This window comes from Podarcis tiliguerta (genome assembly GCF_965153285.1).
Source record: "Podarcis tiliguerta genome assembly, chromosome: 4".
NCBI classification, from domain to species: domain Eukaryota; kingdom Metazoa; phylum Chordata; class Lepidosauria; order Squamata; family Lacertidae; genus Podarcis; species Podarcis tiliguerta.
The window spans coordinates 45,732,329-45,759,292 of NC_139537.1; the positions used below are offsets into that span (position 1 = coordinate 45,732,329).

Sequence of the window (26,964 nt, forward strand, 5' to 3'; positions counted from 1 at the left end):
AATCATTTTGAGGGCTGGAGCTCAGTGGCATAGCAAATGTTTTGCATGCAGAAGGTCACAATTTCAGTCTAGCATCTGCAGGTAAAGATAGGAAGGATTCCTTTCTGATATCCAAGATACCTGGTGCCAGTCAGGACAGATTGTAAGGAGCTAGATGGACCAAGGGTTTGACACAGTATAAGACAACCTACTATGGTCTCATTTTAATGTTGTAGGAGAAATTCTGTATATTTGAACCCAACAAGAAACAGTGTTGGTAGTGAGCAGATGAGTTTAAGATTTGATGATGAAATAAATATTTAAAAATAAAACTCAGGAGAGCTTAGCTCCTGGAAATTCTGTAGGCAATTATGAACTCATGCCACAGATAAAGGTTTCTGACTGTATTCAAAGACAGTGTCTCTTTCCTGATGGATTTTATTTAGTGGCCACATCCACAGGTCCAAATTCAAGTTTCAGCTTTAATAAAATTGACAATACCTCTGTAGCATCATAGATGTGAAGTTATTCATTGTGGTGAGAGCTTTCATAGGTAGCATTAGATTCACAAAGTAGACTAAGACAGTGGTAGACAAAATGTATACTAGTGATACTGCTGGAGGCCAAGTGTTTGGTCTAGCCACTCAACAGTACAATACTAATTGGCTGTGTCTTGACTAACGTGTGGTAATCAGTTAATAGGAACAATTACCCAATAGGAACAATTACCCAAAATGAATATCCTCCCCAGTCTGAGGGCAGAGGGATTCAGGATCTTTGCCTCCAATCAAATGCAGAGACTTTTCAACCTGTTTTAAAGATGGCATGATATCCAATCACATACTGCTGATCTCACCTGTGTTTCAGCCCCGATTGTGACTTTTCATTAGAGGATTGAAAATTCCTTATTTTTGAATATTTGCTATTTCTTGAATATTTGATTCTAGTTTGCAATCCATATAAATGCATTAAGTACTTGTAATGACAAAAGGGCAGAAGTAACAACTGCTTTTGTACCCTCAACTCAGGAAAGAAATCTTAGCATTACTGTGTAGATGTCTTCCTAAATGCATTGATGCAAACAGAATTTCTATCGATTATTAGGAACCGTCTAAACTATAGCTCAGAAAACTTCATAATTACAGTATGTAACTCTGTGTTGCAACCAGACCTTGAGGCGGACTAACTACATGATTCTCAACATTCTGCCTTAATAAGGAAACAAGACAACTACAAAATCTTGCAACAATTATACTGCAGGTCTGGAATGTCTTCCACACAGAAGTTGGGGAAAGTATAAGGATTCATATTAGAAAGACTGAGGATGTTACAGTGATGTACAAAACTGAACTGGGAATCATATTTTATATAATACTAGAATGTTAGAACATTTTAATGAAGTCAGTATGCAACAGATCAGGCACAGACACACAAAGTATTTTCTACACACACAGCTCAAACCAGACCTGATTGCCTTCCTCTCACCATGGCCCTTAAAAGTGGGTGCTTGGTTGCAACATATGCCAACAATCATTAGGTGATCATTGCCGCTCCTTGTTTAGAATCCAAAGGCTTGTGATGCAGTTGGCACCAGTTTTTCTTCTTTTCGGCATTCAACCCCCCCAACCTTTTTGTACCTGTTTGTGTTAAGTAGTTGTGTGACATGACAGTCAAATAGTCGAGTGTTTTTATCAGAGTGAGTGAGGAGTTGAGAGATAAGGGGTGAAGGACAGTGCCGGGTTGAACCCTGTGGAGGCCCCTAGGCAGTTGAAATCTTGTGGGGGGGGGACCTCACAGAGGATCTAATATGTTTATGATTTTGCCAACCAACAATTTTAATAAATAATTTTATTTCAAGTTTAAATCAATATTATTTTGATCCATTATCAAGGTGTGGAGCCCATAGCATACTCTGCCTATTTGGTAATCTGACACTAGTGAAAGAGGAGAGGAATGATGACTGAAGAAATAAAAAGTGGGGACAGGAAGATGGTGGAGTACAAAGAGATGTGCATGATGGGGAAGGAGAGAATACAGCTAATACTGAAGAGTCACAGAGAAAACGGTGATGGTGCAAAGGGCCAAAGAAAAGAGAAAAGGTGAATAGAAAAGCAACACATGAGGGAGACACAGAGGGCACAAGCAGCCTGTGGTAGTTCAGACAAAAATAGCAGGGCTACAGGATTCAGAGATGGGGGTCCAGAGAGACCTGGGGTGGGGAAGGGGGTAATTGATAAAAGAGAGTGCAAACGTGTGGTGGCACTCCCCCCCCCCCGAAAAACAGTGCTTGTGTATAAAGAGAGAAGGGTGGGGGGGAGAGGGTGAAGTGTGTGAGTTTCAGATGTGCAGGTACATTAGACAGTGTTATGGTGCAACAAGAGTTAATGGATAATGGTTCAAAAAGAACTAAAATCATGTTTAGAATCCTAGCAAAAATACTCAATAAAAATGTTCGTAACACGAGCAATTTGAGTTGTGTTCTGCTCAGGACTGACCACTGGAATTCAAAACTGCAAATCGGATGATGGTCAGGTCCAAACAGCCAGGTCCAGTAAAGAATTACAGTATCATTTGCTCTACTACAGGAAGCCAGGCTGCAGTCCTCTTTGCTAAATCTGCTACTTGGGCTGCAATCCTATTAACACTTACTTGGGAGGAAGGTTCGTTGATCTTAGTGGGGCTTATTCTGAATAGACATGCAAAGTATTATGCTGTTACTGTGTGCCTGAACCCACATTCCTCCTGGTGTTTTAGAATGAAGAAAATGTGCTTCTTTGCAGTGCAGACCCTGACCAGCTCAAACACACTTATTAGCAATACATAATGGCCAGATTACTGAGACTTTTTTCAGACTTATTCAGTCCCCTTCCCAGTTTTTGGTGGAAACCATATTTCCATGTGAACGCACACATGTCTACATCTAAAACAATGGAAAACTATGAAATATTATGGAATATACTGAGTGTTTGCTTTGGACATGTTATATGCAGTATGAAAGAGTTATTAATGTTAAAGTGAGCTTTAAAATTCCTTTTTCAATAGTTTCTTTTGTTGATATTCAGCTAGAATTAGCTAAAATCCAATTGTATTAGTTTTTAAGCTAGCTGTGAACTAATTAGGAATAATTTTATAATGCACAACAAAGTCATTGTAGAAATAAGTTTTGGTTTTTTTTTTTAAAAAAAAGATATGTATTGTCCTTGGGTGTTGTGTTGCATTATACTTTAAATAGAATGGACTGTGTGATGGTAATGAAAGTAACAGATTGATCTGTATTTGCAAGTTGGGAAGAGAGAAACTTTCACAATGTGATTCTTACAGAATTCTTTATGCAGGATAAAAAGATAATATATTCTGTTGTTTACATGGAAATTGATAATGAGTGTGATATAGAATTCCTAAAACATTCGTAATTTTGATTAGAACACTTATATTACTTTCTAAATTACAGTGAATCGTATCCCACACAAATTAATGCTTACATGAAATTGTGTCTTTGAACTAAGAGATGAGTTCTCTTATGCCATCATATGCCATCACTGAAGGTGATTATGAATATCAGTTGTTAAAAAACAGTATATAATTGTAAAAAACTTTATGAGGATTGTTTTTTGAGCATGTTATGAAGATTAATTGTTGCCAAGTAATGAGGGAAAAAGTTACAAATATTAGTCAAGAGTGAAAATAAATTGACCCACTGGAGTTAAGAAAAAACTGAATTTTATTTTCAATTCAACATCACCCATCATGAAGGAAATGTATAAAGCTAGGAAGGTTTAATGTTTTTCTTCATCTCACAGCAGTTAGCTTAGGAAAAGGTCACGGAGCTTTCTTTCTTTTGGTGGGCAGCACAAGTTATTCTTATATTTTGGAAGGAGAGTTGAGAGGCCCATGCCATGAATTATCTGATTTGTAAATTCCATCACCTTGTTCCGGACTGTGAGAAGATAAAAAGGCACATACCACTGGTTCTTCAGCCAGTCTCAGACTTTTTTCTTTTCTTTTTTTGGTCTTGAATTTAGTTTCTGTTTGGGTAAAACAGTTTGCCGTAATGAAGCAAAACAAAAGAGGCTCTCACACACTTTGGATTGCCAGTGTTTCTCTGTTGTAGCTTCTAAGAGCTGCCTATTCTTCCCGGCCCACTTGATATCCTGCAGGTTGTGGCAGAACAATTCACAGGAAAAGCTTACACATTGAGCTTGCACGCTTCTTGACTCCATTCTAAACCCTTTGTTCACACCAGGGTGGCATTTTTTCACACAGCATGTGGCAGATTTGACTCCTCTCCAGCTTGTCTTATAAAATCAAAGTCTTCTTTAAAAAAAGATGGAGAGTGCGGCTCCTAGCCTCATCTAATCAAAATAGTTCTAATTAAAGATGTTTAAATTGCTCTGCTGAATTTGTAATAACCATACAGCAACAAAAGGTCAAGGGAAATAATAGAAACAGTCTTTAAACAAAAATGTTCACACTTCAAACAAGGAACTAAACACTGGTTTCATATTTACTAACATAGCCAATAAATTGCAGAAAATATGCATTCTGAATTGTTATTAGCATGCAGGGCTACTATACAATAATGTAGTATTTAAAATAATATTGTTTTGTAGACTACAGTATTTTCCTTAAAAAATGAGATGTTGATCTACAATACTGTTATGCAACCTAGCTAAGATATAGTGGCATCAAATTTTACCATGTAATTAATTTGTATGGTTAGTATAACATTCTGTTTTGTGAAACACTTTATTCAGATGCAATGATTTGCTACTAAGATTGCAGCTTTTAATGTTTTGTTTCATTAAACATAACTCGATAAAAATGAATAGTGCAGTCACAGTTTTCTAAAAGATACTATCTTAAGATTTAAATTGGAACCTTCTATTTTAGAATCTTCATGGCAGCTAAATATTTAAAGTAAATATTCTAATAAGGGTTCAGTGAAGCATATAATGACTAAAATTCAAAATGAAATAAAAATGGCTGTACTCAGTTCTTTTTCTTTAACACGTACCTCTGAAATTGACACAGATGGACATTTTGTATGAAACAATTGTTTTCAGTTTATTTGTCTTTTGAGTTGACGCCTCTTGCTCTGTACTCACCATGATAAAATAGCTTGCATTTCACTATTTCTTTTCATCCTTGCGTATTCTATGAGAAAGGGCTGCAGAAATGTTGAATTATGCCATGGCTGTTATTAAAAGGGATATAGGCAGTTTGATATTATAGATATTTGAAAGTAGTGCTTCAATAGTATCGTATATATATTGTTCTGAATAGTTTTTTGTAGTGACAGATTATAGAATGGCATTTTTTCTTGGTAATAAAATTAGGGGATGTAACTCAATGGACAGCATCTTCCTTCAGATGTCTGGACTAATATTAATTCAAATGTTAATTTAATCTTCAATAATCTCATATGTGGACAAACAAGTTGCTAAAATGTGTAGCATGCTGTTCAGAACTGAAACTGGGTGGCATGTCATTAAGTATGAAACAAGTAAAGATAGAGCTATACTATAGAACATTTATTATTTAAAACATTTCTTATTTCGATTAAGAAACCATTTTTCATCCTTACAGTCCTTTAGAAGTATTTTATAATGTATACAATAATGAAGAAAACCTGTAACAAGAATCTAATGTGTGCTTTCGCCCTAAACTGTTTTGGGGTATTACCATTTAAGATTCTCTGTATTCTGTTTTAGCTTAAATAATATCTTGCTACACTGTTTTGTGGCAAAACTGTAGCAACAATGACTAACATATAAAATGCACCTATTTGTTAATCAAGATATATTTGCATCAAAGAAAATGAAAATGTAGAAAAAGCAAGGGTTTATTATGTTTACTTGTTAAATAACTATGATCATAATAAGTAATTAATTTTCTCAAAATGTACTTTAAAAAAGAGAGAAGTGAAATGAGCAAAAGAGAATATTAAAATGAATTAGTTAAACAATTTACAGTTTAAACCATTCCCCCCTGAAAATTTCAAAAATGCAAGTAAAATAAATATGTAGTTATATGTATATAATGTGTTTTGGTTCTAATACATTTGCCTGTATCTGGTAAAACAATTATTCTAGTAAGTATTTTCTAATTTTAACTTCTCCAGCATCTGATAAAGCAAAGTATAGCAGGAAGATTAACAAATGAAGTTCTATGAAGCCAGATAAGTTTAGTAAGTGTATTAAAATAAGGTACCTACTTTCACAGAACAAATTTACTGAAGAAATAGCGTGATCTCATTTCATTAAGGTTCTGTCAAATGAAGAAGAAATATAAGACAAACATTCATCATTATCCACTCCAGAAAATCCGAGCTCATATTGCTTTGCATTGACTGTTTCTCTTCAGACTTTCTTCAAGTTAGCACTTCTTCCAGTACGGAGAAATCCAAAATCTTCAGCAAAATCCTATTTAGGTTTACATTGCCTTTCCAGTTTGTGGCCTGTCCTTATATTATTGGAATCAAAGTATACTGTCTCTTCTAAAATTCTCCTTGGAGTAATCCTCTTCTATTTAAGTCTGGATGAAAAGAGTATTCATTGTGAATTATGTTTCATCTGTCACAATAACCTTCTTTATTCTTTAGTGCACCTCCCCTTTGCCTTTGGCAATTAGAGAAAATAGGTATGTCTTCCAAGTACAGAGAAACTGATATCTCAAAACATACACAGATACTGGTGTCATATATAGACAGTTCTTGCTAAGCAGCAGTCTGAAGAATATATAAGCCCTTTTTGATTCCGAATTTTATTAGACCGGAGTAGAGGCAAGCATACTTTACAATGAACAGATCCTGATAGTTGTCAGGGGGTTAACTTTCCCATCCTTTTTTTGACAGCCAGTGGTCATAGAGATTTGGTCACAGTATTTGAGGATGAGCAAAACATGATTATCAACAGATTTCAGAATACGTCACTTTATGTGCTTTGGGGACTGAAGATTGTTGGTTTGTTTTCCTTTTTAAATTAAATATATTTGAATGCTTGGTTTGGTTTCGAAACATTTATACATAACTTTCACAGGGTTTGTCTGTCTCTCTCTCCCCCCCCACCTCTTATGAAATATATTCTTTCAAATAAAAAATATGTTTGGTAGCCATTTTACTGAAGAGGGAACATTTCCATTATTTTCAGATCAAAGTTTCATTGACTTTGTGGTAAGAGAGATTAAGCTATAGTTCTCTTTTTTTACACATTTCTGAAAAATGATTTTTTTTCTTCCGTTTTAAAAAAGGCAACACTTTTTCTTACTTTGTCTCTCTGAACGTGAGATGTGCTTCATTTATTTCTGCATCAAATTAGCTTTATTACTTGTAATAGCAATCAAAGCATCAACAGTGTGATTTTAACACACTTTGGACTGCTCACGATCACTCAGTTTTTACAGCCTTAAATCATCGATATCCAAGTACTGTGCTGAGGAGTGAACCTTAACTATGACTATGTGGAAGAAAATGACTTTAAAAGCTGAGGAGAAGAAAGGTGATGGTTGACGTAGCCTGAGAATAACGATTGTGGTTTTACAGAAGAAGCATAACATCAATATATAACTGGATAAAATAAATGAGAAACAGATATCTAATGAAGAACACTACTTGGGAGTAAAGGAAACAGTTTGGCCCTTTGCACAGGTTTGGGCTCAAAACTGCTTGCTAAGCTATCTATTTCACACATGCAACGACAGAAGGTTCGATATTCATTCGATCGATGAGTGAAAAGGCACAATGGCAAAATCAGACGGACTTCTTTTCAAATACAGATCTCCAATGTCCCCCCACAGTCTGCAGTTGCACGGCTGGTGGTGTGGCACAGACGGAGCAAGGGTTACATCAAGGCTGTTCTCTGGACCGTGCAAACAGTCTAGACCGATGACCTGCAGCATCATGCCCTTTGAAGAAGAGACAAGTTCGGTCACGACGGAGAAAAATCAAGGCGTACCTCTTTTAACAATAGGGAGCAGCTCGTGGCTGCAAAGAGGTAAGGAGGGGTAAGGCAAAAAAAAAAAAAAATGGAAGAAAGAAAGAAAAAGAAAGAAGGAAGAAGCATCTGCTTCCATGGTTACAGGCCAACTATGAGAACCTTGCTTTTAAGAGAGATGGTTCTCATGCTCCCTCACAGCCCATGTCATGCATTATAAGCAAAGGCAGGTTGAGCTGAGATCCGCATAGATATTTCAGAGTAAAATGATACGCGAGCACATGGCTCTTAGCAAAAAAAAAAAAAAGTCACATGACTTAAGAAGCAGGCTTGTGCTGTTTCAAAGAGAGGACTTCTTTTTTTCTTACCCAAGAGTAGATGGAGAAGAGTGTTTGTACAAAACAAACATTCATATGATATGTAATATTTTCAGTGTTCTTATTCTGTTAACTGAGACAAGGTCAAGGGTTAAGGGTTTTTTGTGTGTGAAAGGGCCACAAGCCCTTTTGTTAAGAAAGCTTTAGTGAATGCCTAATAAGATTTTGCTTTTCTTTCAATCTAAACTATTATTATAAGTTTGATGAGCATGAAAATACTTAATCTCTACCACTCTGAATGGATTTTCTTCTTAAGATTTTTTATTATTATTCAGAACGGAGGTAGTTTCGTAATGTTTACTTGTCCAAAACATCTTCAGTTTATTTACTTATTTTGTCAACCTTGATGTTCCTAAAATGGTTTGCAGAATGGATACAGCGTTGTTTTAATTGCTTTAAATCTACAGTTAATGGTTTTTCTTTTTATAAAGAAAATGTAAATGTTGTTTTCTCAAGAATAAGGTATATATTTTTGGACAGCCATGTGTGAGTGATAACAGTATGTTCATTTAAAATATTAACTATTTTTTACCCTTGTGGTATCTGACATATTTAGAGTACTAGAACACCGTTAGCAAAATATTATTTTAATTAAGCATCTATTTTTTCCTGTGGAGTCACACAACTGGGAAAATGACTTGGTTACCAAAACCTGTAAGGTCATGTTTATAATACGGAAATATTTGTGTTGGATAATATATAATATATTGGGTAATATAGATTGTATATATTGGATAATATAGATTCTATTGAGTATCTGTAAAGTTTGTACAAATATGTACATCATTATTTTGCTGTTATTTGTTCATGACAGTGTTTTATGGAATGCATAATTATAGAATTTAAATTAAAGTGATTAATATTTAGTAAAACACTATCATTTCTCAAGATACATGATAAAGTATTAAAACTGGGAGCTCCATGGTGTGTGTTTGAAAGTAAGAATGCTTGGATGGCAATACAGTTAGTTGAATAATGATAACACCATGCTTTTCAAGGAGAGGGGGAGTCTTTTAGTATATCATTTGGAACAGGAGGAAGTAAGAGGACTGGACAAAACAAATATATCCAAACACTTAGGAGAAATCTAAGTGTAACATAAATGTTAACAATTGTCATGTTGTCTTTAAAAAAGAAACCATTGGTGTTCATCAGATAATTTATGGTATATATATTAATTATTAAGTTCTCCTTATGATTTCAGGTTTTTCAGATTCAACTTAACTTAATTAGTTTGAGCAAGGTTTTTATTTTTAATGAGACTTAATGATACTGATATACCGTATTATACTAATTATGGGATAATGCTCTATTCCTTATGTAACCAAGAAACAATAAACTTAGATTTTATACTGATTGTTACGAGATACTTCTAATTTTTCATCCCCACAATACAGCACCAAATAACTATATATTTGCAAACATAAAAATATGCTTACTGTCAGTGATGCATGTACCATGCTTACTGTTCAGCTGAAGCCTTATACGGTTGTATTTATTAGTTCCAAATAAAGAATCTTTAGACAAAAGACTGCACGTGAAGTATATTGCCTGTAGATATTTTTTAAAAACTAATTTGTATGCAGCCAAATGCAAGGTTTATATGATTTGTGTTGTGTTTGCTTTAAGAACAGGGCTTCATTTTCCTTTTTTTAAAAAAAGACAGAACCTGGTGCTGCTATAATGTTGAGCAGTGATTTAGTATTGTAGTGCATATACATATATAACTTTTAGCAAGACTCAAACCATAAACATGACCCCCCCCCAAAAAAAAAATTGATACACATTCTTAAAACTTTCAAGTCATTGGAGGACATGAGGATATTTATGTGTATGGGACTTCTTGTGCTGTGTATACTCTTTCAATCCATCCACATTCTTCTGCCATACTATATCCTCCGGATATTGATATCTTTGATCCATGGAGTAGCTTCATTGTTTATATCAATGTGTTATGAGGGACTTTAGATCAACAGTGTCGTAGAATGATCACTAGTGTGGGCGCGGTGATCTCCAAGCTTCATAGTAATGAATTGTAATTGGCCAATTAATGTGCTCTAGGGTAGGTGAAGAATGCAGTTTATTGCAGTGTACATATTTAAAAAATTTTCTCAAAATATGTAATCATAACACACAGCCTAGCTACATATTACACTTTCATGGTTTGATATTAGGTGGAATTTGATGAACAAGGTGACAAAGGGTAAATTTCATTCAGAGGACCCGTTTGCACTAAACAGTTAAAGCAGTGTCATACCACTTTAAGCAGTTATAGCTTACTCCAAGGAATCCTGGGAACTGTGGTTTGTTTGTGCTGAGCAATGTCAGGAGACCCATATTCCCCTCACAGGTCTACAATTCCCTTAGAGGTTTAACAGTCAATAAATCTTCCCAGGGAACTCTGTGAATTGTAGCTCTGCGGGGGGAACAGAGGCCTCCTTACGACTCTCAGCATCCTTAACAAACTACACTTCCTGGGATTTTGTGGGGGAAGGTATGACAGTTTAAAGTGGTATGATACTACTTTAATTGTGTAGTGTAGATTGGACCAGACGTCTCAGCTACTGCTGGTGTATTATACGTCTCACACTGCTAGTGTATTATAAGGGGGCTCTGTGCTGCAGCACATCATCACCTCCCTAATTTGAATGCTCCTGTTCAAGATTCCAGATAGCTATGCCCACCTTTAGACCATAGCTGTCAACTTACAGATTTGAAAATAAGGGGCCAGCAGCCTTGAAAATAAGGGACCAGCAGCCAAAATAAGGGACCTGCGGCTTCACCTGTTCCAGGCACTCCAGTCTTCCTGTCATCCTGCAGTCTGGTCAAACTCATGCTGGTAGCTTCGAGAACACTGTCCAACCAACTTTGTAACCAGAGGTTCAACTGAATAGAATCTGAATCACATGCACCACAAGGCCTATGCAGCCTCAACTTAAGATGGCTCCCCGGCCTGGCTTTGCACTGCAAAGTTTGCAGCAGCACGTGCAACAAAATGGCGTCCAGCATTCAAAAAACCTCTCAGCTTGCATTAACTAGCCACACACAAGGCATGCAAGCTCCACTCCCCCCAGTCGTTCTTAGACTTCTTATTGGGTGAGCAACACAGCCAAGCAACACAGTTGGAGCCTCCCTCCTCCCTGGCCGGCAGGGAGGGAGGGAGAGGAGCTGCTTCCTTTGAAATTTAAGGGACATCATTTAAGGGACATCTATCAATAAGGGACAGCACCGGGACATGGCGCTGGAATAAGGGACTGTCCCTTCAAATAAGGGACATTTGACAGCTATGCTTTGGACTACTAAAATGCAAAGGGCTCAAGCAGGGCATTTTACTCTCCTGGCTTGGTCCCCCCCCCCCCCGATTTTCTCAACATTTTATGGTTGCTTGACATGTTCAGTTCCTATTTCACAGTTTTAAGGGGATTTGTTCCTGGAACTTTTTCTTACTAAATTATTTTTGTAGTTCTGGAAACCTTGGGGTGGAAACCTGCTGATATTTCCCTCTTGTTTCTTTGACACCCTAATTTGGATTCAATCCTTCTGGCACTCACCCCTTAAGTTTGCTGTTAGAAGAGGGATGTACCTGGGCTCTCTGTTTCTGGAAACAATTTGGAAGTGTTAGGGGATCCCTAGCAACCATTGGCATGCTTTCTCTAGTTTTCAGCTCCTCTCAAAAATGGGAACTATTATTATCTCCAGCCAGCAATGAGGAAAAGGTTGGAGAGGTACCCTAGAAGATTACCACATCAAGAAGAGTCTGAAAGGAGTTCTACTTTTAAGAGTTGAATATGAACTAACATTCCATGAACTGCAGAGTAGTTGTAGAGAGAAACAAGTGATGAAAACTAGTCTTCAGTGAAAGTCTATTGTAGCCAAAGAGAGAGGAGTTCCTGGCAAGTATGCCTAAGATTTCAGCCTTAATCTTTCAGTTTTTGCCTTTCTTTTTGTAATGTGAAAACAGTAGCAGCACCTTTCTAGTTTGGCCACATTGTTTGGAAAAATGCTTAGGTCTTAAAAGTCCTATGAGTTCTTCCCTGACAACAGAGCTGCCTGCCCTCAAGCCCGTAAAGCAGTTTTCATGGCTGAGTATCCCGCAGCACCACATTTCTTTCTAGAGAACCCACTTGACCTAGTTTCTATCACTATATTATTTACTTTTTTTATTAAGCATGCTTAGCAAAATACAGACCTTGTTGTTAGAACCAAGTCAAAAACAACAAGTAGGCACATTAATGGTACAAAGTGTTTATTTATTAAATTGTACTTAGCATCATAGAATCATAGATTTGTAGAGTTGATAACACAGGGTCATCTAGTTCAACTCTTGGCAATGCAGGAATCTCAACTAGATTATACATGACAGATTGTCATCCAAGCTTTGCTTAAAAACCTCCAAGGAAGGTGAATTCACCACCTCTTGTGGAAGTCTGTTCCATTACTGAATAGTTCTTACTGTCAGAAAGTTCTTCCTGATGTTTAGTCGGAATCTCCTTTCTTGTAATTTGAAGATCCTAGCCTGTGGAGCAGGAGAAAACAAGCTTGCTCCATCCTTCATATGACAGCTCTTTAACTATTGGAAGATGACTATCCTATCTCCTTTCAGCTTCTCTGCAAGGCAGTCATGGGGAACTTCGTCAACAGTCTTACTGAACTCAAGATATACTATGTTCACTGCTTTCTCCTGATCCACAAAAATAGTAACTATCAAAAAGAAAAAAAGAAATGACTGGCATGACTTGTTTTTGAGAAAGCCATGCTGGGTCTTAGTAATCACAGCATCTTTTTCTAAGTGCTCAAGGACTGACCCTTTCATTATCTGCTCTAGGACATTTCTTGGTATCGGTGTCAAGCCCCCAAGTCGGTAGTTGCCTGGGTATTCTTTTCCCCCTTTTTGAAGATGGGCACAATATTTGCCCACCTCCATTCTATAGGGACCTTACCTGTTCTCCAAGAATTCTCAACAATAATAGACAGATACTGCAATTACATGCGGATGGGGTTTCTGTTACTTGCCTTTGTGTATGACAGCTGGTAACACTCTATCCTTATGATGATGTATGATTGGACAGTAAACTAATCAACTATCCTTTGTCATTGGTAGTAGACTGGGAGCAATAGAATACAAATTAGGGAGATCAGAAGGCCTCCATCATATGCCAATATAATAATGTTTTATAAATCTGTGGCATGGCCACACTTGGACTACTAAGTACAGTTCCAGTCAGTTCATCTCAAAAAGGACAGTATGAAACGGGAAAAGGTTCAGAAAAGGGCAACCAAAATGACTGGAGCAACTCTTTTCATGAGGATTTTTAAAAAAATTTAAAGGGTGAGCTTGGGGGAAGGAATGATCGTGCATAGTGTAGAGAAGTGAATTGAGGAAAGTTTTCCTCCCTCATAATATTGGAACCCAGGACTGTTGAACATTGGAAGATTTGGGGCACACAAAGGAGGTCCTTCATACAGTACAAACAATGAAATTTGCTCCCGCAAGATGTAGTTATGGCCACCAACTTGGCTGGCTTTAAAAACAGGTTAGACAAATTGATGGAGGGTAAGGCTATCAGTGGCTACATGTCTTGACCAGGATTCCCTTCCCCTATGTCTCTTAGTGAGAGATTTCACAGTACTTTGGTGCTCCAACTTGTGGAACCCGGACACTGTATACTCTTTGCTGAAAATCATCATTTATTTTTATTTGTTTAAAAATACCCATATCACACTTCTTTTTGCCAAACCTAAGGCAGCTGTTATTAATGCAAGAGAATTCTGAAAACAAACAAAAAACACAACCATCAGCAATTTTCTTGCACTAATGATTTGAAAGCAATGATTTCCTATTTGAATGACAATATTTTAAATATTTGTGTTGTTGGGCAAAAGTTGTCACTGTTCAGAGGGCCTTCTTGGTAGTGGCGCCTGCCCTGTGGAACACCCTCCCATCAGATGTGAAGGCAATAAGCAATTATCTTATTTTTATTATAATTATAATTATTTAAACAAACAAGCAAAAGCTGGAAATGTTGAAAGTGCCTTCCCTGCCTTATTGAGCCAGAACAACATTTTTCAGATAACACTGCCATCTTATCAGAACTACATGTAAAAAAGTATATCCCCCCCCCCCTCAACTTGTTGTCTTTCCTGAACTCATTATTATGAAGTAAGAATGATTTGGAACCTGCTTGGAATCCTACACCCATTAACATTGTGATTCTGACTTTAGGGAGGCTCATTGACAGTCCCTTTCCAGATCTGTGGAACCCACTGATTTAGCTTATTTGCATATTCCTGCTAACTATGCAGTGTGACTAAGACCTATTGGCTTTGTTCCTGCCAGCCCTGACTGTCATGAAGTAATTTATTGTATTCTATACTTCCTGAATAGGGACGCGGGTGGTGCTGTGGGTTAAACCACAGAGCCTAGGACTTGCCGATCAGAAAGTCAGCAGTTCGAATCCCCACGACGGGTTGAGCTCTCATTGTTCGGTCCCTGCTCCTGCCAACCTATCAGTTTGAAAGCACATCAAGTTCAAGTAGATAAATAGCTACCGCTCCGGCGGGAAGGTAAACGGCATTTCCGTGTGCTGCTCTGGTTCGCCAGATGTGGCTTAGTCATGCTGGCCCACATGACCCGGAAGCTGTCTGCGGACAAACGCCGGCTCCCTAGGCCTATAGAGTGAGATGAGCGCGCAACCCCAGAGTCGGTCACAGCTGGACCTAATGGTCAGGGTTCCCTTTACCTTTACCTTTTTATGCTTCCTGAATGCTGTTCAAAGTTGTGTCTGCCATCCTTAACCTGTCCACACTGGCTTTCTCTGATTAAGTGACTTATTTTTTTTAAAAAATTACAAGTTCTCTTAAACTGTCAAATGGGAACTTGTGTTATTTCGATGTGGGGAAATCATATTTATGTGATGTCATTATGTCAGTTTAGTGATTCTTATACTTATTTTGAACATGATGTTGTATAGCAGAAGCTGATACTTGTGTCAGCGCAGACTATTTCAAGCTAAAGTTCATTCTGAAATGATAACTGTAGGGCCCATAAAGCAAAATATCATGTTAAAGAATGTCATGTCAGAATACCTCTTGGGCACTTAATCAGGTCAAAAAGTAATATAATAATCTTTTTGGCTCATTTGTCTTTCCCTCCTGAAAGCAAGGACTAGTTGGAGTCTGATCAGAATTCTGAGTCCATTAACATCTTGACAATGACTTTGGCTGATTTTTCCATTAATGCCTTACATACATTTATTCTACTTACTGGTGTACATTTAAATTCCTACTATAATTTGAATTAGGGCTCAGTAAAAATCTAATGTCAATTTTCACAATAAAAAGGGAATGTACCCCTGTTGTCAAGGCAACTAGTCTATTACTCCCCAGTCTTGGCACACAACGAAGTGTAGAGCATACTCCAAAAGAATGACTTGGTTTGCGACGTAATCACAACTGATGGACTAAGTAGCATTGTACTTAGTAGTACAATAAGGAGGAATAAATAAATTGGATGCTTGAGGAACTGAATTTCTGATCCTTACCACCTCCTCCTGGATCTCCCAGATAATGTCCACCTGGAACAACATGGGGATTGGAATGTAGTTATTCTTCAGATTTCACAGATCTCCAAATTCTGTGAATTCTTGGCTCAAAAAAATGCCAAGTTGCATTAAAAATGTTTTAGGAGAAAATATTTTTTGTATTGTGTTAAGTCAAAACAATATGTGTTTCAATATGTATTTTTAATAAAAGAAAAATATGTGTGTATTTACATACTAATTTCATGCAGAAAACATCAGTACAGAAATGGGATGGAAAACTTAATGAATGAACATATGTGAAATTGATACAGGCAAAAAATAGACTGACAAGGCCATTTCTAATTATCATCATGTAATCATTGTTTCAATCAATTGTATGTAAATTTGCTCGGGATTCTTCTAGTTTGATCCACCCCCACATTTTTCAGTAGATATTAATTTTATATTTTTGTTATTAATCTTGACCATTGATTTTCTGTATTGTCTATGAGCTTTAATCATTAGTTTTCATTGCATCATCTTAATTCCTTGGCCCATTCTTCTCTGAGCAAGTGGAACAGACAGTGGCTGAGAAAGTTCAAGAGCAAGAGGCTGCATTCCTATACTCCCTTGCTTCAGAGTCCCACTGAACTCAATTGGGCTTCCTCCTAAGAAGGCACACAGAGGATTACATTTCGACTGTTGAAAATAGGAGAAAAGAAAATGGAGGAAGCCTAGGAAAAAATATGCATAGCGAGAAAAATAATGACAGGAGGAGGATTTTGTTTGAAGATTCAAGAATATTTTTTATAACTACAAGTCTGACAATTAGCTGTTGAAATCAAATGTTGAAAATCAAATATGTATAATCTACCCCTTCCTCCAGTCTTAGTTTTTGTTTTCCTCTTAGGGTTGTCAGATCACAGGGTCGCAGAGGCAACAGAAGTCTCTCAGTTGGCTGGATTCCCCTTTTATACAGCAGCCATGTCTCTTTCTAGATCTACTAATCCTAGGCTCCTTTGCCTTCTGCCCCTAAATCCTTCAAACCTCCCTTAGGGTGCAATCCTATCTCCACTTACCTAGGAGGAAACCTCATTACTTGATGGAATTTACTTGTGAGTCAACATACATAAGAGTACACTATTCATTTATCTTTCCTCTTCCTTCATGTCCATACCAACAATCTGAGGTTTTAGCCCAGTCCTACTTTCTCATCAGCTCCCTTATTTCTTTGTCCCTGCCACATTTGTCCCTTCCTCAAGTCTTTACCTTTCCACATTTTGTTTAGTCAGCCTCTCAGCTAGCCACCTGATCACTCTTTTAGCTGTCCTCATACAACCTCTCTGACCTTAAGTGCTACAAGGCTTCTACAGATCTCATTTTTATCCATTTTGTGTCTCCCTTCCTTCTCTTTCGGTTATTCTCTCTTCAGGTTCTTGTTTCTCAAACCATGTATCACTTGCTCCCATGCTCCATCCTGGGCTTTCTTTCTAAAGTACAGCCCACTCCTGTCATTTCTTTAGGGCAAGGTTAAATCCTATAATGCCTGACCTTGGTCATACTTGCTGGAACAAGCATAAGCCCAACAACCACTGGAAGGTCACTGCTTCCCCATCCCTGTAGTAGCAAAACTGATGACTTTATTTTCCTTCACTGAAGCTGAGCTGGGTGGAAACTACACACATATAAAAACCGTTCTGAAAATGTTTTTTTTTTAAAGCGTTTTTAAAAATACACTGAATTTTCCATAAGGCTCACCATCGCCATCTAGTGTCACATTGTATATTGCACTTAAAACATTTTATTTGTATTTCTGAGTCCCTGAACTAGAAACATTGTAATAACTTTGGGTCAAACTACGCACTACATTCAGTGCTTTTCTTTTTTGCATTTAACATGATTGTTTGATAGAAAACAAACAAAATAGGTGTAGGGACTTTGGAAGACGGCAAGTGGTTTAACCCTTTCCTTTCTCACCATGACTCCACTGAAAATCCCAATGGGAGCAAATGGCAGGAGAGGGGATTTTTGTTGAGACTGTGTCAAGCAGGGAAGCCAACCTTTCCTGCAACAGTCCCAATCAGGCATGGCCACACCTACTGGTTTGTTGCTGTTGTTGTTAAGGTGAATTGCAAAAATACATGTAATGCCAAATGTAGTTATAAACTTCATAAGTATTTCATTCCATCATTGTAGCTCAGCCAGATGGAACTGGAAGGTTCTCTGACACAAGTACAGTACAATATTGAAGCCTAGCCAGTCCATGACAGAGGTGTTGCTATGGCATGGCCAGTGCACTCCAGCCTGTCAGCATCTCCACGGCTCCTTTTCCTGTTAAGGACTTACTTTTCAGCTCCTCCTCACCCCATGTAAAATGATGGATGAAATCAGACTTAAATTTAGTGTTAATTCACCACAGGTCTTACTCGTTTTCAGTTCACATCCTTCTTAGGGTAAAATTTGAAATTCTAAATTGCAAAAAGCATTTGTTTTCCATTGGTATTACTTTCAAGTAATATTTTATCTTAAGGAAGTTCATAGCTGTATACTTAAAGAACTTCAGCTGTAAGTTTTTGGCTTGTATATCACAAACTGTATACATCTGTGTCTAGCCCTCCTTCCACACATTATCTGCATGTTCACGCCGATCCGAGTAGGAATCACAACACACACAGAAGCAGTCTTTCATGCCATACATACATAATTGGATGAGGAGCCAGATGCATATGTGTTTATTAATGAATTAATTTAAAATATTGCTTAATGCCAAGATGACTTCTAAGAAGTTTCCAAAACATGAATTCCAGTTGTATGACATTGGTAACAATACATAATAGTTAAAATGAGAACTTCATTAAAATACATTGAAATAGTCCAATTAAAACTTTAAAATGTAAGCATCCATCAAAAAATATGCAGTGAAACAATTCCCTTAGAAACAGCCCAGAAATTTTAAAAGGAGACTTGGGGCAAGAGGTCAAGGGAAAGTGAGGGGGTTGCCAGTTCAGATGGATCCTCTCATGTCAGCAGGAGGTACTTTCCCCGACACTGGTGCCACCAGTAAAAAAGCCCGCTTCCATGTCCCCACAGGCCATTCCCCAACCTTATATTATATTTTTGACCTTCACTCGTGTTTCCACTCTTATGTAACCCAAACAGCAGCATCTACATGCAGCAGATTTGGAGTATATACAAAGTTTGCAGACGCACATAATAATTTTAAGCAGAACAATCCATAAGCCAGCGACCCATGTCCCAAAGTAGGACTGGTCCTAACTTGCCTTCAGGTGTGCTACTAGCTACCATGTAGACTTAAATCATAACAAAGTCTTGATTTCGTATTAAAATATCAAAGCACATTAAATCCGTTGTTTATTTGAGTTATTTGGTGACTCTGCTTACCTGAATTCATTTCACTTCTTTAGATGTCTGGGTGCCTTGAATACATTTTTTAAAAGAACTAGATTTCTGCCATTTCAGAAACTGGAGGTAAGCTCATAATACCTTTATTTTAAAGTATAAATACAATAAAAAATATATGTGGAGCGGTGGCAACTTCACACTATGTTGTCCTCAGGCAAGTCACATTCAGTGGGCTTTTTAGACTGCACAGTGAAGGGCATGCTAATGGGGAAGCCCTTCATGATCTCTGGCCTTCTTGCTAAGCTAGCTAGTTATTGAGATCAACTATTCTGGTATCAGGGTGGAGTCTGGAAATGAAGCCTGCTGTGCAAGAGAAAGGAGCTAAGAGCAGACCCAGAACTTTTGTTTGTTTGTTTGTTTGCATTTTTTAATTCCACCTTTCGTTCATCTTGTACCCAAGCTGGTGTACAGATGTTTCCCAGACAGCTGTGCATCCAGTCATTGTCCACACGCTAACCTGCTTAGCTTCAACGAGATGGTGGCCTCCTGTGCCTTCAGACCATATCTATGATGTGGCACCAGCAAACAGAGCCCAGTGGTTTTCGTGGTCTAGGAATCGGGCCTTATAGCATTTCATACCCTCCAACATTTATCCAATGAAAATAGGGATGTCCCATTTCATGATAATAATTTTACTATTTACACCCCATACATCTTACTGAATTGTCCCAGCCACTCTGGGCAGCTTCCAACATCTATAAAAACATTAATCATTAAAAAACTTCCCTATACAGGATTGCCTGGGGGGGTCGGATAACTCCATACCCTCCAACATTTATCCAGTGAAAATAGGGACATCCTAAGGGAAAGTGAGACATTCTGAGATCAAATCAGAAATCAGGATGGCTTCTCTAAAACAGGGACATCCCTGGAAAATAGGACAGTTGGAGGGTCTGGTATTTACTTAATTATTTAGGAATTTATAAGCCAAACTTGCATACAAAATATAACAAGGCAGAATACAACATATAAAAACAAGTCTGAGCCAGATTTTACTGCTGGTTAGCTACCAAGCCAATTTTTAGGTGTTAGTTTTGGTCTGTGAAGCCCTACACAGCTCTGGTAGTGACCCTATCATGGACTAGTTTACATGTAGTTATGGTAGTACAGTCATACCTCGGGTTGAAGTAGCTTCGGGTTGAGCATTTTTGGGTTGCACTCCGCAAAGACCCGGAAGTAACAGAGTGTGTTACTTCCTGGTTTCGCAGCTCGCGCATGTGCAGATGCTCAAAATCACGACATGCACGGAAGCTGTGAATCGTGACCCGCGCATGCGTAGATGCGCAGACGCGGGTTGCATTCGCTTCCGGATGCGAACGGGGCTCCGGAACGGATCCCGTTTGTATCCACAGGTACCACTGTATTCATAAAGGCACATACAAGTGCTAAATGCATACCATACTATTTTATTGTATTAATTTTCAAGAGCTAGACTGAAGAACTTCCTTGCTTTCTTTTGGCTTGCTGATGTTTATAGCTGTTATTTTGGATATGCTGATATTAGTTTTCATAACCATGATGAGTATGCAATATACATCTAAAATTGTCAATTCTCATATGTTTTAAATTTTGGCATCATCACAGAACTCTTGAATTGATGTCTGTAGGCTGGGATGTGTTACATTCAAGGTTCACGGACCCATTATGGTGATGAAATATTTCCACATGTAGTTGAAACTGTAACTCATTAATATTCAATAAAATAAAATAAAATACTATAAATGTACCACATGCTTGATTTAAGGTTAGCTATGAGTGCATAGCTTGATCTACATTAGCTAGTCATGCTCCAGAAACAGTTCTGAAGGTTAAAATCAATTTTGTCTTGCTACAGTTTCAAACACAAAGAATACCATTGTTTTCTTCACATGTGGCAACCATTTGCGTTTATATTAAGTTGAAGTGACTGCCATCTAGTGGTCCAAAGAAATTTTAGTCTTTGCAACTGAAAACAGCAGTAAGACCTCACAGACATCAGTTCTCATATAGAATGTGAGAGATACTGTGTATCATCTGGCTGATGTTTGAAGAATAGCATTGGAAGAATAGCTACATTCCTGCAAAAATCTGTGTGTAAACACACACACACCTTCATCACAAAATATATTTCTGGAATACAGTATATTTCTGCTAGGAAAGGGATTTGGTGTATTGATGTGTTATGAGAGAAATTCCCATGAAAGCAGAAGGAAGCTTCATTTTAAAAACAACAACTGCAAGCTGTGGAAGGAAAAGAGATGAGAAGGTGAAAGGCAAGGGCTTATGGAAGAAATTAAGAAAATGAAGTTTGTTTTTAATATAGCCTGGTGTGTTAGATTCAGACTACAAAAAGCAGCTAGTGTGGTTACAGTTATATAGAGTGTCTGGCCTGCAGGGCATAATAAATGGAACTCTTATTTATAGTTTATGTCAAAGGAAGTAGCCTAAAGATGCAAAGCCAAAAGAAACACTGCTCTTCTGCTAAAGTTCGATTTAGGAGTTGATATTATCCATGGATAATGGATGTTGTTAAAGAATCATATAAGGATACCTATAATATCTACTCAGCTGTATGTCTAATTGAGTTCAATGGGACTTACTTCCAGGTATGTGAATATTGTATCATAGCCTTAGAACACACACATCAATACCAGAAGCCAGATGGATATTTAAGAACATAAGAAGATCCCTTCTGAATCAGACCAAAGCCCATCTAGACTAGCATTCTGTTCTCACGGGGGTCAACCAGATGCCCAAGGGAAGCCTGCAAGCAGGACTGTACCCTCTCCACTTGTGATTCACAACAACTGCTATTCAGAGGCATATTACCTTGATAGCTGACATGCTAGATAGCCATCATGGCTAGTAGCCATTGAAAGCCTTAGGATGCATCAATAGTTATGGGTTGCGCAGCTCAGTGGGAGAGCAATTGCTTTGCATCCAATAAGTCCTAGGCTCAATCCCTGGCATCTTCAGTCAGCACTGCGAAAGACATGGGCAGCTGCTACCAGTAAGCATAGATCAAGGATGACTAATTCATAGCCCTCCAGATGATACTGGACTTATAAATCCCATCATTCTATTGACCTATTTAGTTCACTTGGAAACTTGAGTTTTGTTAAGTCACAAAGGGAAGGGGCATAGTTGTTTGCACTGACCTCCTCATCCTGTTTCTGAACTTGCTCAGTTGCTTTACTCACATGATACATTGATGCTTTGTCACTAGGACTTTCTGGGAGTGGGCTCCCACATATTTTGTTCCACATTTCTAGCACTGGCCAGTTTTTCCCAGGTTCTGTTGCAGCCAGTTAGAGCAGAAGGAGCTCATCTGAAAAACACAGGTAGTAAATAATAGTAAGTAGGGATTTGAAAGACGGAGGGACTTTAAAAAGTTTAGCTCCCTTAGAAATGTTTTTTTTTGGGGGGGTGGAGGGAGTGGGGAGTGGGGAGTGGGGGGTGGATGGAGTTTGGGGGTGGTGGATGGAGTGGGGATTAACTTCCTGTGAAGATTTTCTTTTAAAATTGAAACTCACTTTTAACTGATTTAATACTGAACTGAAATCTGAAACTTGGACTTTGTCAGAGGCCTATGTTATTGGCCATGTTTGCTGTGACTTGTCGGAGTCAGAGATAAACAACACCTGGAAGGCCACAGATGTTTAACCCAACCTTGGTGTAGGTAATACTGACATAGAAGGACTTATGATGTGACTCGGTATAAGATGACTTCTGTTTGATTGGGAACAAGATTGAAATATTAGTTACAGCAAATTATTGATGGCTTGTTGTACCAAGTTTCTTGTGACAAGTTCCTTAATGTTGTAGTAAATGTGCAGTGATGTTAGTTTGGAAAGTTTCCTTCAGACTCTGCAGTTTCACAATTGTATTAAAGTCCTTTCCCTCTTCTGAACATGTATTAAATTATATTTTGGGGAATGCTTAATTAAGTACATTATCTAGAGAGTACAGGTTCATGCCCTGTGTCTGCAACAGATTGATTTCCAGAGAGAACCTGTGTCAGGTGATTCAACAGTCTACTTTATAAATTGGCTAACTGAGTTGCTCGGTCAGGCAGCCACTCCTCTTGGACAATAAGACCTAGTGATCTATTTTATGAGATCCTTTCAAATGAAGTGTGAAAGATGAATATTATTTTTTCCAAGAAGAAGTTAAGCAAAATAAATGGAGGAGAATCACTTATCTGTTCTCCATCCAGGTAGTTTTCAGCAGAAGCAAAAACTACATTCCCAAATTCTGTCAGCTTCATAATGTAAGACTACATCTCATCCATTTGAAAATGAATGTCATACTTTTATCCAAATACCTTTAAATGGCGCAATTTGTCATCGAACTACATTGACTTGAAAGTAATTAAAGGCTATGAAATGAATAGCTTTACTGGGGATTTGTTTGGATAGAAAAGCCATATGGATATAAAGTTTACATTTTAAGCATACTGAACCTTTTAGTAACTCCAGGATTATTTTTTCTGGCAAAAATGCAAATATGTGTGGCAATTTTATACCTCATTCATAGCTAACACTGACTGCTCCTGCAACACCTGAAGAAGCACACCTAGGTTTGAATTGCTGGGGAAATTCTAGCAGGAGAGATATTTCTACAAGATCTCTGGATGTCCCACAGCAAAGAAGAATGGCAGGGCATTCCTTAAGGGGGAAAGTTGTTGATTTGGCACATCCTGACATTGTTTAAAGGTAAAGGGACCCCTGACCATTAGGTCCAGTCGTGACCAATTCTGGGGTTGCGGCGCTCATCTCGCTTTACTGGCCGAGGGAGCCAGCATACAGCTTCCAGGCCAGCATGACTAAGCCGCTTCTGGTGAACCAGAGCAGTGCACGGAAACGCTGTTTACTGTGAAGTAAAATTCTATGCACTAGGAAGCCTCACTAAGCTTGATTAGTAAGTGTTACTAGGCTCCAATCTCATGCTTGCTTATTTCACAAGACATCTAGGATTGTGTAGTTTTATGATTGTACATTAGAAGTCATATCTGGTCACCAGGTCATAGCTTTTAACAATCATTTGTTTCTTCATACATCTGTCCCACAATCTCCAGATCATCACAGCATCATCTGAATTAAAATGCAACATTATTTATAGCTATAAAAAAGAGAGAAGAGAAGCAATTAATATGTGGAATGAATTACATTTTTATTCGGGAATACTGTACAGGTGAAATATTAGTTCAGGATATGCAATAAAATAGCATGAAATGAACTCCCTCATCCTTTAAAAAAAATTATAAAAAGAAGCATTGAACAAGTTTTTAGTTCCGTTAAGTTAATATCTCCACAATTTAAGAAAACAGATTTTTAGTTATTATGGTCATGATAGCTCTCAGATTTTTTTCTATGTGGTTTTACATTACTTTTTTAACTGAATACATCTGTTGAAAAATACTGTGCTTTCATTTAAAAACTAGTTGAAAAATCAAGCAGAATTATTGGGATGTTACCCAGAGTTTAGGAACATAGAGAAGTACAACAAGAAATATCATATCATGCTGAATAATCCTTGGGTTGTCTCCCAAAAAGGAATCACTATAATTTGGTTCTGCTTAGCTGATACTCATTACAAATTTTAAACAAGATATTGGAAGTTGGAAAAGAACAGGAACATTTTCTCTCCTCAAATGACTTGTCTGTTTTATTCGTTTTTATGTTTTACCCATCCCAATCCTTTGGGACGGAACAGGCAACAAATAGAAAGAACTTTCCAGTCCTAATTGAAATATGCCTATAACTATAAAGTGCATTTTTATTTCAACAGAATTTCATTCTACTTTTTTTATCATAGACCTTTCCTATATTGTTGCTCTGACTAATACAGCAACCCATTTCTCTATGAAAATACACAGTAGTTCTGATACATGCAGGCTATTACTATATCTTCCATTCCCAGCTGTGGTAAAAATCCAATGCCTATTCAGGCTTTTTGTTTGCACAATGAGAATCATGTGGGGGGAAGTGGGGGTGAAAGTGGTGCTAGCCCCCATGTTTCCATCCTCATAACTGTTTGCAGGTCAGAGGCAAATATCTAGAGTGGAAAAGCTTTTCTACTCAGGTAGGCTCCCTGTGCAATTTAGAACCCTGGAACATCAGTATTCTAAATTGTATTGGAGGTCTCCATAAATGGACATTATACTACCAACCTGGTGAAGGGCAAGGAATTAATTAGAATGCCTAAGCAGGGTTCTAGCAATGAGATTTTTATTATGTCACATTTTTTCCGTGGCCTCTGCCTTGTGCAACACTAACTGTGCATCTTCACATTCATTAGTGATTAACTGCTGGTTCTTTTAAAGATCACCATAACTTACCACCATAAATTCAGTGTTATCAAATTCTTCATTTTGTGGCTTGATTTCCATCTATGTTAAATATCTCATACAGACCAATATCTGTTTCCTAGAATTCAATTTTGGATACTATCTTTATTTCTTACACTGTAACCTAGGGGGAGCTAACACAGAGAAAGTGCCTGACCTGTGTGTTCCTGCTCCCCCCCCCCCCAACTTTTGAATTGGGTTCACACCTGGAACACCAATGAGGAAAATGAGGAGCATTTTAGATACAGGTTGTGCCCCCTAAAAATGGGTTGCCATGTCAGATAGCATCTTACTGTGCCTCTGTAAAGTCAAAGGTGGATGTGCTGCTCTGTAAGAAAAAGAACAGTAGGAGTTCCAATATTTGTTGTAGAGGCTGCGGGACTACAGAGTCCATAGAAACTGTGGTCTCACACTTAAGATTCCCAAACAATTGCAGGAGAAGTTGCAAAGTGATATAAACCAGGGTCAAACACAACAAACCAATCTGATCAGCCAGAGGTCAACAATGAATAAAAGCTGACTTAAGGTAGGGTAAGTCAAAGGCGTCAGGCTCAGAGTTCTGTTGTATCAACAATTGCTGAGAATTGTTAGGAGACCCCTATTTCCTTTGCAGAGCTACAGTTCCTAGAGCTTCCTGGGAAGACAAATAGACTGTTAAATTACAGATTGTGAGGGGAATATGGTTCTCCTAACAACTCTCAACACCTTTAACAAACTATAGTTCCCATTATTCTTTGGGGGGACGACGACAATGACTGTTTAAAATGGTATAATACTGTTTTGAATGGGTTCAGATGGGGCCAAATCAAACACCAATTAAAATATAATAATTTTGCAAGCAGGAACGCAAACATTTTGATTAGGTGCTTTAAAATGCTTTCAGACTCCAAAGAAAGTGGACACACTCAACAGCCTCATCTACAAGGCCCTACTGTAGAGACCAGCTACTCGTCTGTCGCTTATTTCAACCCAACACCCTACTACAAGTAAGATCAAATGAGACCAATTGAGGACAGTGGGGCTAAATTAACTTGAACCCTAGTATTGCAATTTTGAACCCTAGTACATTGGAATCTTAATTTTGAGCTCTAAAATGTCTGATTGATGGTGGGACAAAAATTAAGTATCTCAAATTGTAGAGAAAATATGACTTTGATCATATTGACTGAATCTAGTTAATTTTACTGTAAAATTCATGATTCAAATAAAGTAACCTTTTTGTCAGAAAATAATTAATTTATACACATATAAACACTGAAACATATTGTACACAATACTTGCCTCATTTCAGGTTCATTATTCTGGGTCCATAACTTTGGAGAATCCCAGGGGTGGAAGTTGATACTATACCCAACTCACCAATTTAAACAACAAAGGAACTAGGCTTGAGATAGATCTTTGCTCAG

The 26,964-nt window shown here is 37.8% G+C and overlaps 2 long non-coding RNA genes across 16 annotated transcripts in view; one reads left to right on the forward strand and one right to left on the reverse strand.

Moving 5' to 3' along the window:
* The window catches only part of LOC310677012, a 224,281-nt gene that overhangs the window by 125,213 nt on the left and 72,104 nt on the right, over positions 1-26,964 (forward strand). For 14 of the 15 annotated variants that reach the window (XR_014510829.1, XR_014510830.1, XR_014510831.1 and 11 more), the window contains one exon: positions 19,233-19,296. The exons of the other annotated variant lie outside the window; for it this stretch is intronic. This is a non-coding gene — a long non-coding RNA (uncharacterized lncRNA). The remainder of the gene's footprint in view (positions 1-19,232; positions 19,297-26,964) is intronic. 15 annotated transcript variants of the gene reach the window in all.
* LOC310676915 lies at positions 3,683-6,861 on the reverse strand. The gene is made up of 2 exons (XR_014510789.1): positions 6,194-6,861; positions 3,683-5,146 (listed from the first exon to the last, which is right to left on the reverse strand). It is a non-coding gene; the product is annotated as an uncharacterized lncRNA (long non-coding RNA).